The sequence below is a fragment of the Hippocampus comes genome, unplaced genomic scaffold, assembly GCF_001891065.2.
Source record: "Hippocampus comes isolate QL1 unplaced genomic scaffold, H_comes_QL1_v1.1 scaffold143, whole genome shotgun sequence".
Lineage (NCBI taxonomy): Eukaryota > Metazoa > Chordata > Actinopteri > Syngnathiformes > Syngnathidae > Hippocampus > Hippocampus comes.
The window spans coordinates 279,513-291,059 of record NW_017805504.1 but is presented as its reverse complement, the minus strand read 5'-3'; the positions used below and the strand labels follow the sequence as shown (position 1 = coordinate 291,059).

At 41.1% G+C, this 11,547-nt stretch overlaps 1 long non-coding RNA gene across 1 annotated transcript in view; it reads right to left on the bottom strand.

Annotated features, from left to right (window-relative positions):
- Nucleotides 1–5,504: 5,504 nt before the first annotated feature.
- LOC109520302 (uncharacterized) overlaps nucleotides 5,505–11,547 on the bottom strand; it is a 35,856-nt gene continuing 29,813 nt past the window's right edge. The window contains exons 2-3 of the long non-coding RNA XR_002169145.1: nucleotides 6,587–6,669; nucleotides 5,505–5,875 (exon numbers count right to left, since the gene is read on the bottom strand). This is a non-coding gene — a long non-coding RNA (uncharacterized LOC109520302). The remainder of the gene's footprint in view (nucleotides 5,876–6,586; nucleotides 6,670–11,547) is intronic.

Here is an 11,547-nt window from a genome sequence, read left to right as displayed (position 1 = left end):
TAATTGGTTTATTATTTATTGCCACTCAACACATTGCAGGCGTGCACTTTTTTAAACGATAGGATAATTTACTGCAAATTATTTTGCGGCTCTCAGAGCGAAGGTGAGTGGAGAAGTGCTTAAGGACTGCTGTCCTAAACTGCCCACCGGCAGGCCATACACATTTGCAGATAAGGCCAAAGACAGTCTGGTGTGGCTGAAGGGCCGTGGTGGGAGTCATCAATCATGACATGGCTCTTTCTGGACAAATCAAACGCACCCTGACGAAAAACAAAACGACAGACCCAAAGCCGAGGCGCGAGGCGAGCGAGGCGCTTCCTGGCTGATGAGCATGAGGGGCATGTTGAGCCACTTTGTGACATCCAAGGTCACTCATCTCCAAGCAGATGGATGGGAAAGGCTTCCTCGCACCAAATGGGACCACTTTTTTCTTCTTGTTCTGCAGGATGGATGCACATGTTACGCACGGAGGTGGCAAAAAGTACTGACACTCGACTGAAGTAGTAGCAAAAAAAAAAACCAAAAAACCAACCACTTGTAAAAGGTGAAGTCGTGAAAGTGCGGAGCTGTGGTAAGTAGTCACAGTGAATGCTGCCCAGCTTCAACACACCTTCTGAAATGTACCTTGCTAGATGTTACATTTTTTCTTTGTTACACCCCTCCAGGGACAGTCACTCACTTATCTACACCATTTTTTTATGGCTGACAGCTAATCAGACCTTGATATGGGGCAAAAAGTGACCAAAACAGCCAAACAATGTGAGACTTTTGACTTCCCATACAATTTGATTTCTGATCTATATCCAAACTCCTTCAATGCAGATTTGAATTTTTCTCCTGAATCGGGAATGACAAGTTCCAGGGCCTATGCGTCTTCCAACTTGCGTCTGCAAAGTACTGAAACGCTGCAGACTCTTTGCGGCCGCAACAGAAATGCAGCAGCTTAAAGGCAATTTGGTTGAGAGAGTCGAGTTAAGAGACTCAGATAATTCATCTCACTAACTTGAGTTAATGGACTCAGATGATTTACAGACTTGACTTGGGAGACCCACAGCGCAGAATCGGGTGATTCGTTTCACTGACCAAAAAAAAAAGAGTCCACCTTTTGCGCCGTACAATTCAATCTACGCAAGCCTTGAGCAATAGCTCAAGCTTCATTTTTTTACTGCAGGAGCTGCAGATAATTTGAGGCACTCCCCATGCTGTTTGCATGCTACCGATTCCACCCAGGTCAAGGTCAGTGATTCCACAGGAGAGAAATCCGGGCAATGATTCCATCTTGAACAGCACGATTCAGGAAAGTAGTGAAGTGTAGCCCACATGTGCAACTGGCCTCCTGGCATCTTCACGCAGCCGTCCCATTAAAATGCCTTTGAAGCTTGCCCGCCACATTTACCCAAAGAACAAAGAGCAGAGATGCGATGATGATGAATTTCACCCCCACCCCACCCCACCCCCACATCTGTTATTGACAGGCCAAGGATGCAAATGAGCCATCTGATGTGGACTGATACGTATACTCGGTTCCTTTTAAGGTACGTTTATCTTCAAAAAGACAGACAGGGCCGGAAAGCGCCAATGATAACATTTCGGGTGAGTAACATTTCAAGCGAGGACAGATCGCCTCGTTTTTGTTTTGACCGATAACCCTTTTCTACCAAGCGGGTAAAGAAGGATAAATACACCGTCCGGCGCAAACGTCTGCTAAGGCCCAAAAGCCCCAAAACAGAACAGTCAAAGGACTGCCGTGCTGTAAAATGAAAGTAAAAAAGACGAAACAGGTTCGTCCTCAGCACGTCATTTGCATTGTATTTTATTTTTTAATTGTATGTCCATAAAAAGGGTAATTGTAGCCTCTGCTTGTGACGTGCTGAATAGAACCATAGATCAGCAATTGTTGGTAAAGAGTGTGTCAACAACAGCCAATGGGTCACCACGACACTGATTTCATGATTCTATTCGGTGCTTTACCCATGAAAATTATCGACTTCTATTTAATATATAAAATTAATTTCATAGATAATCCATATGAGTGATTCGCAAAGTGTGGTACGTGAGCTCCCTCTAGTGGCACTGGAGTCAAACTGTATATGACGTTACAGTGGTTTCATCTTCTTTTTTTTTTAAATACAGTACATTAATACAGTACATTTGTACTTAAGCACAGTTTGACCTGGAATCCTGCCTAGCAACAAGTTACGGTATTATTTAATTAGAGGTTTGTGTGGATGTGCGTGTGGGGGGGGGGGGGTTTGTTAGCCGCCTCACAGCACATCAAGTCAAGATCAATCACTTGCTATATAGGGCGATATATTATTCAAAGTCATGGTTGTCGCCAGGTAGTACTAGAACACATCAATAAACTAGACTTGTTTGGTGGGGGGGGGGGGAGTTTGTTAGCCGCCTCACAGCACATCAAGTCAAGATCAATCACTTGCTATATAGGGCGATATATTATTCAAAGTCATGGTTGTCGCCAGGTAGTACTAGAACACATCAATAAACTAGACTTGTTTAGTGATCTTCACCTTCCCGACGACGCGTTGGGAATCCGATCAAGGAAAGGAAAACGAGGCTAACCCCGCCGGCAGCGTCATCCAGCCAAAGCCCGCCGACGTGTTGATCAGAAAACGCTCGCGGTGTATGTCCTTGGGAGCTTCATGGCAAATAAAAGAAAGATAAACAATTAAAGAGACTGTTCTGAATTATAATTTGTGAACTATTTTGCACAATGACGGAAGGAGAGTTTTTTTTTTTTTCCCCCATCCCCAAAGGAAATTGAAATACAAAAAGAACAAGAAAATAATGCATGTTCTGGACAAGCAATAGACAGCGAGATACAAACTGAAAGTTTATTACAACTTAAATTTATGCAATGGAACCCCGTTAATCGCGGGAAGTAAGGATTGGCCAGCCGGCAAATCGCAAAAATCCATGTATAATTGACACCAATGAAATGCATTGGAGAAAAGGAAAAAAAAATATATATATATATCTTTTTTTTTTGTTTTTGTTTTTTTTGTTTTTGTTTTTTAAGTGCCCTCTAAATTAAGTTGAGTCGAAACTGCATTGGCGATTGGCCCAGTGATATTGTCACAGGTGATAATGGGCAAGGTGATTCCTGGGCAGATTTCACACCATCTATTCCAAGTCCGCGAGTAAATGGCAAAAATGGATTTATCGTACAAGTTTCGGAAAGTAGGAAGTGGAGCACCACCAACTGGCCTGAATACAATTAAATTCAATAGTGGACATTTGGGGCTTTGTTGTCTTACCCGACTAAATATTTCATGAAGCCAATGCTTGGCTTGTTGTCCCATAGTCGATGCAAAAAAAAAAAAAAAATCAAACAATTGCTTACTTACGCCAATTCCATCTCAAACCGTTGTCAGTTTCACCGGGGCATTTTGGGTGCCTGTGATCAAAGCGCGTCATGTTTTTAGGACACCTGCATAGAAGATCAAGGCGTAATGAATTCACCTGAAAGGTGAGCGTTTGTGCGATGAAAGCAATCAATTCTGTTCTTTTTTTTTTTCTTCACAGGCACATAAACCTCTCAAACAGAACCATGACAGAATTGCATTAAGAATTTAGTAGGAAGTACTTTTCTCCGCTATTTATTTATTTTTTTTGCATTTGACATACTTACTGTAAATGTATTGTGCTATGAATTCTAGTGCATAAAGACTACCTTGGAGGCGGAAATATGGCCTGTGTGAGTTCCATTCACTGAAATGAAGGTACATCTCAGTAACTACGAATTTCATGGGAATATGTCGAGACAACAAAGTCCCTAAATTAAAGGCCTGTTTGCAGGAAGAAAGATCCCCCGTCGTTCTAACTTAGAAGAAAACAAGTCTCCTTGGCTGAACATTTTGTAGGACTGGTTGAGGTAAGGTCCTCAGATCTTTTCTGGAAAAATTCCAACAGGGTTCCATCATTTCCCATGAAGCAGAGTCAAAAAAAAAAAAAAAAATCTCACACTCACAACAAATCCTTTTCGAAAGCCTTCCAAGAAGAATGTAAGTTACATTCCAATTAATTAGGCAGGGTCATTTTCTCCGACAGCTTAACTGTTGTCGAGTAGTAGCTTCAACGTCAAGCAAATGAAATATTTGAACTAGATCAGGATGAATGGATAAAACTTCCCATCGAAACTCCACATTTCATTGAATTTAGGACCATTTATATGAATTTGCAGATTCCAATTTAACATCTTCGTCTATTTCTGACACGGTGACGGGATTCCACAAACGTAGACACAAATAAAAATGTTAAAGCAAAAACGAAGGTCCGACAAAGTAATACACACAAATCACTCGCGACAAAAAGCCAGGAAAACCAAACTTGAACAAAAAGCGCTTGCAAAAGGGCACAGTAATAGGAAAACCCGAAAATACACACAACAAAATAGCAAGAGTCCAAACACAGGTAACCAAAATCAGCAAAAATCTCAACAACAAAAATACACTGTACTTACAAAACCAGAATCAATACGGACAAGAGCGACTAGGAACACGAGCAAGAAGGTCACGGAGCTGCAGATAATTTGAGGCACTCCCCATGCTGTTTGCATGCTACCGATTCCACCCAGGTCAAGGTCAGTGATTCCACAGGAGAGAAATCCGGGCAATGATTCCATCTTGAACAGCACGATTCAGGAAAGTAGTGAAGTGTAGCCCACATGTGCAACTGGCCTCCTGGCATCTTCACGCAGCCGTCCCATTAAAATGCCTTTGAAGCTTGCCCGCCACATTTACCCAAAGAACAAAGAGCAGAGATGCGATGATGATGAATTTCACCCCCACCCCACCCCCACATCTGTTATTGACAGGCCAGGGATGCAAATGAGCCATCTGATGTGGACTGATACGTATACTCGGTTCCTTTTAAGGTACGTTTATCTTCAAAAAGACAGACAGGGCCGGAAAGCGCCAATGATAACATTTCGGGTGAGTAACATTTCAAGCGAGGACAGATCGCCTCGTTTTTGTTTTGACCGATAACCCTTTTCTACCAAGCGGGTAAAGAAGGATAAATACACCGTCCGGCGCAAACGTCTGCTAAGGCCCAAAAGCCCCAAAACAGAACAGTCAAAGGACTGCCGTGCTGTAAAATGAAAGTAAAAAAGACGAAACAGGTTCGTCCTCAGCACGTCATTTGCATTGTATTTTATTTTTTAATTGTATGTCCATAAAAAGGGTAATTGTAGCCTCTGCTTGTGACGTGCTGAATAGAACCATAGATCAGCAATTGTTGGTAAAGAGTGTGTCAACAACAGCCAATGGGTCACCACGACACTGATTTCATGATTCTATTCGGTGCTTTACCCATGAAAATTATCGACTTCTATTTAATATATAAAATTAATTTCATAGATAATCCATATGAGTGATTCGCAAAGTGTGGTACGTGAGCTCCCTCTAGTGGCACTGGAGTCAAACTGTATATGACGTTACAGTGGTTTCATCTTCTTTTTTTTTTAAATACAGTACATTAATACAGTACATTTGTACTTAAGCACAGTTTGACCTGGAATCCTGCCTAGCAACAAGTTACGGTATTATTTAATTAGAGGTTTGTGTGGATGTGCGTGTGGGGGGGGGGGGAGTTTGTTAGCCGCCTCACAGCACATCAAGTCAAGATCAATCACTTGCTATATAGGGCGATATATTATTCAAAGTCATGGTTGTCGCCAGGTAGTACTAGAACACATCAATAAACTAGACTTGTTTAGTGATCTTCACCTTCCCGACGACGCGTTGGGAATCCGATCAAGGAAAGGAAAACGAGGCTAACCCCGCCGGCAGCGTCATCCAGCCAAAGCCCGCCGACGTGTTGATCAGAAAACGCTCGCGGTGTATGTCCTTGGGAGCTTCATGGCAAATAAAAGAAAGATAAACAATTAAAGAGACTGTTCTGAATTATAATTTGTGAACTATTTTGCACAATGACGGAAGGAGAGTTTTTTTTTTTTTTCCCCCATCCCCAAAGGAAATTGAAATACAAAAAGAACAAGAAAATAATGCATGTTCTGGACAAGCAATAGACAGCGAGATACAAACTGAAAGTTTATTACAACTTAAATTTATGCAATGGAACCCCGTTAATCGCGGGAAGTAAGGATTGGCCAGCCGGCAAATCGCAAAAATCCATGTATAATTGACACCAATGAAATGCATTGGAGAAAAGGAAAAAAAAATATATATATATATCTTTTTTTTTTGTTTTTGTTTTTTTTGTTTTTGTTTTTTAAGTGCCCTCTAAATTAAGTTGAGTCGAAACTGCATTGGCGATTGGCCCAGTGATATTGTCACAGGTGATAATGGGCAAGGTGATTCCTGGGCAGATTTCACACCATCTATTCCAAGTCCGCGAGTAAATGGCAAAAATGGATTTATCGTACAAGTTTCGGAAAGTAGGAAGTGGAGCACCACCAACTGGCCTGAATACAATTAAATTCAATAGTGGACATTTGGGGCTTTGTTGTCTTACCCGACTAAATATTTCATGAAGCCAATGCTTGGCTTGTTGTCCCATAGTCGATGCAAAAAAAAAAAAAAAAATCAAACAATTGCTTACTTACGCCAATTCCATCTCAAACCGTTGTCAGTTTCACCGGGGCATTTTGGGTGCCTGTGATCAAAGCGCGTCATGTTTTTAGGACACCTGCATAGAAGATCAAGGCGTAATGAATTCACCTGAAAGGTGAGCGTTTGTGCGATGAAAGCAATCAATTCTGTTCTTTTTTTTTTTCTTCACAGGCACATAAACCTCTCAAACAGAACCATGACAGAATTGCATTAAGAATTTAGTAGGAAGTACTTTTCTCCGCTATTTATTTATTTTTTTTGCATTTGACATACTTACTGTAAATGTATTGTGCTATGAATTCTAGTGCATAAAGACTACCTTGGAGGCGGAAATATGGCCTGTGTGAGTTCCATTCACTGAAATGAAGGTACATCTCAGTAACTACGAATTTCATGGGAATATGTCGAGACAACAAAGTCCCTAAATTAAAGGCCTGTTTGCAGGAAGAAAGATCCCCCGTCGTTCTAACTTAGAAGAAAACAAGTCTCCTTGGCTGAACATTTTGTAGGACTGGTTGAGGTAAGGTCCTCAGATCTTTTCTGGAAAAATTCCAACAGGGTTCCATCATTTCCCATGAAGCAGAGTCAAAAAAAAAAAAAAAAATCTCACACTCACAACAAATCCTTTTCGAAAGCCTTCCAAGAAGAATGTAAGTTACATTCCAATTAATTAGGCAGGGTCATTTTCTCCGACAGCTTAACTGTTGTCGAGTAGTAGCTTCAACGTCAAGCAAATGAAATATTTGAACTAGATCAGGATGAATGGATAAAACTTCCCATCGAAACTCCACATTTCATTGAATTTAGGACCATTTATATGAATTTGCAGATTCCAATTTAACATCTTCGTCTATTTCTGACACGGTGACGGGATTCCACAAACGTAGACACAAATAAAAATGTTAAAGCAAAAACGAAGGTCCGACAAAGTAATACACACAAATCACTCGCGACAAAAAGCCAGGAAAACCAAACTTGAACAAAAAGCGCTTGCAAAAGGGCACAGTAATAGGAAAACCCGAAAATACACACAACAAAATAGCAAGAGTCCAAACACAGGTAACCAAAATCAGCAAAAATCTCAACAACAAAAATACACTGTACTTACAAAACCAGAATCAATACGGACAAGAGCGACTAGGAACACGAGCAAGAAGGTCACACTGACAGCAGTACAGCGGACAAGGTCAATAATCTGAGAGAGAGTATGCAATTTAGCAGCCCTTAAATACTGGGCACGGCTATGATTGGGAACAGGGTGAACAGGTGAGCCTGCTGGAGGGAAACGCCCTCCACTCCAGCTTCAACAAACACAGGACATGACAATTTCAAACTGATGCTCTGTTTAACAAATAAATCAGTTCCCTACTAGTTGTTATGTAGCATTTGAGTAGCTTTTTTCCTCACTGAATACCTATTTATTTTTACTGAAAGTAATTATTTGAAGGACTCTGTTTTACTTTTACTTGAGTACTCATATTTGAGTACAATTTTTGGCTGCGCTACCCACCTATGATATTATGATTACAGCTAAAGTTAAACAAGGGAATAAAGTTATATTTTAACAAGTACATTTAAAAAAAATACATGCAGGTATGAACTTTAAAAAAAATATATATTGGATACACGCTAATAGTTGATCGGAAATGACTCCTAGCTCCAGTTTTGAGAACCACTGCTTTAAGTAGTTCACAGAAGCCCAATCCTCCGCCTGCTCTCACTCCTCCTCTCTTTGTTTGCAAAGATTTGTGTGCTGCTCGTGCTGCTTGCAAACACAGCGGGATCCTAATTCCACTCCGGTAACGCTCACAGCCCCGTGACTAATCCTCCGAAGGCCACAGCAACACACTGAAAATATACGTAACCGACAGGAGCCCGAACACCCACATGCTTTGCTTTTTGCCACGTTGGAGAAGAATAGCATCAAATAACGGAAGGCCATCTGGAGGTATTAACAATGAGCCAAACATTGACGTTTGTATTTTTCTTTTCTGCACACTGAAAAGCATGGATGATAATGGAAAGACCTTGATTGCTATAGGTTCCAAAGTAGACAAACGACGGACAAGGGACAGCAGAGAGGACCAGGTCTGGGGACGATCAAGGCTCAAAAGCGGTGTCACATTGCGGGGTGATGGTCAAAATTTGGATCTTGAGCCCCATGAAAACACAGTAAATAGCAAAACCGAGAATCACAGACTTTTAAGTTTTTCCGATAACCGAACTGTGAGACGGTCCCAAAAAGCTTCGCTGGGCTGGACACACTCACGCAATCTACATGCGAGTAGTCAGAGGTCAAGGCAAAGCTCGTTGATGTTTACGCCACTCGAGCTAGCTAACAACAAAATTCGTCATGCTAGCTAGCGCGGCTAAATTATTAAGGCGGTAAACTTGGCCTGCTTGGCAGCAAATAAGATACGATTCTGACAAATATCCGTCTCACGAAGGGATCACAAGGAGAGACGTCAAAGTCTTGCTAATTGCTATGCTAACCTAAGCTTGAAATGAAATCATTTAATACCGGAATTAAGTGTCTGGGTGATCAAATATAATTTTCACACACAACTGGCAGGAACTGCGTTAAAGCAAAGAGCATCCAGCTTCGAACAGCAAAATAGCAGGCGAATTAAAATGTGTCGGGACTCTGGAGAGAAAATCAAATTACATGCTGTTATGGCACTCATCAACCATGAGGAGTGATCTATCACTTTAAAAGTGCCTTAGTATGGTATAAAACATTTATATTATCAGAAATGAGCCCTGCGTATTGTTTATGACTTTTGAGGTCAGCACAATAAAACATTTTCAATCAACTTTGCAAAAAGCGCATAAAACTCCTTCAGAAATACTACATTTCAACTGAAACTTTCATTTGTCTTTGAAATCGCCCCATTGAAAATGTTTCTAGACAGCAAAATGCATTTTGCTGATACACACAATGTGAATTCAGAAAATAAAAAAAAAAACAGTTGAGTAAAGAAAATGAAATAAAACCCTTGCTTCAGGTGCCTTGGGATAAACCTGCAAAAATTACTCATCGAAATTATAAAATTACTCCTCAAAACAGATTGTAAAACTGCGCTGCAAAGACAAAAATCTATATATTTCAAGCCTTGGGAACAGTAGAGAGGGCTATCAGGACTAAGAACTTAGAAGTAAAAAAAAAAAAAAAAAAAAAAACAAAAAAAAACTAAAAAATAAGGTTTCTTGTTCCTGACACTTATCGGAACATTGACAGTGCTCTGTCATAGCCATTTAAAAATGGCCTATGCCTGTCATGTCCCAAATGAGGCCAAGACAAAAGAGAAGAGAGTCATTCAAAAGGAAGTTTCATGTTCTCAGTTGTTGCTTGGCAGAATTCTTTGTCTTGAATCTTAATCCTAACTGCCAGCCAGTCAAGCCTAAACTACGATAGGGTTAAGAGGAACAAGAAATCCGAAAACAAGATAATTCAATTCGGAGACGCCCGAACGCCATCACACATGGCTGGGATTGTCCGAGTCCAAGTGTAAATAAGAATTTCCTCTGTGAGCTCGGGCTTTATAAAACGGCTTGCCCCGATGAATGTCGGAAGGTAGAGAGAGCAATCAGCCAACCTTCGCATGTTCAACGCCGTAGAAACATCCCCCCCCCCCCCCCCCCCCCCGCCGTGAGCGCAGTGACTGGCACGTTACAATATGTTACGTGCAGCTTAGTATGCAACATTGAGGAAAATAATTAAAAACGGGACTCGGATTCAATCAGCATTCCATCCGCTCCGGGTGACATTTGGAGTCTCGTTCCAGCGACGTCACCCAATCAAGCTGCTTCCCTTCCCTTTGTGTCCTATCCAGATACCTTGCATGTTTTTCCTCAATGTTATGTAACTGCGCAGCTCTTGTCCCGCCATCCAAATGGAACCTGGAAGACTGTTCCATTTTCAAATATGACGCCATTCCGTTGGGACAAATCAGTGGTTGGAATTAGCAAAGTAGGCTACAAACACTTCACCACTGTACTCCCTTAAGAAATCTTTCTTAGGTGTCTGTCCACTATTTCAGCATTACTTGAGTATATTGGAATGGTTTCAGCTGTTCTGTTAGTACTGCAAATGCATTTATTTAGGTGGTGTGATTTTGGTGGTGTGAAGCATATTGAGTTGCCTTGTGTATGAAACGTGCGCTATCAATCAATTTGACTTGCCTTCCCTTGAGTATTTCTTTTTCTGAGGAGTTTTTACCTTGAAATTCTTGAGTTAAAAAGTGATCTGCGCATCGTAGTTTTTCCCTTTTCAAAATAGGATCGTTATTTCCTTCAAACCGCCTCAGATGTAAAAAGAAAAAAAAGACGTCATAAGGAAAAAGCAACGTTTAAGTGTTATTTATGTATTTTTTGACAACAAGTACCAGTATCTGTACTTCGAAAAAAAAAAAAAAAAAAAAAAAACAAAAAAAAACTAAAAAATAAGGTTTCTTGTTCCTGACACTTATCGGAACATTGACAGTGCTCTGTCATAGCCATTTAAAAATGGCCTATGCCTGTCATGTCCCAAATGAGGCCAAGACAAAAGAGAAGAGAGTCATTCAAAAGGAAGTTTCATGTTCTCAGTTGTTGCTTGGCAGAATTCTTTGTCTTGAATCTTAATCCTAACTGCCAGCCAGTCAAGCCTAAACTACGATAGGGTTAAGAGGAACAAGAAATCCGAAAACAAGATAATTCAATTCGGAGACGCCCGAACGCCATCACACATGGCTGGGATTGTCCGAGTCCAAGTGTAAATAAGAATTTCCTCTGTGAGCTCGGGCTTTATAAAACGGCTTGCCCCGATGAATGTCGGAAGGTAGAGAGAGCAATCAGCCAACCTTCGCATGTTCAAGATGGAGGGCCCACCGCCACACGCTCACACGCAAACAACCAATCACCTCGGGACAGTGAATGATGCGTCATGCCGCTATGAAATCTATCCACCCCCCCC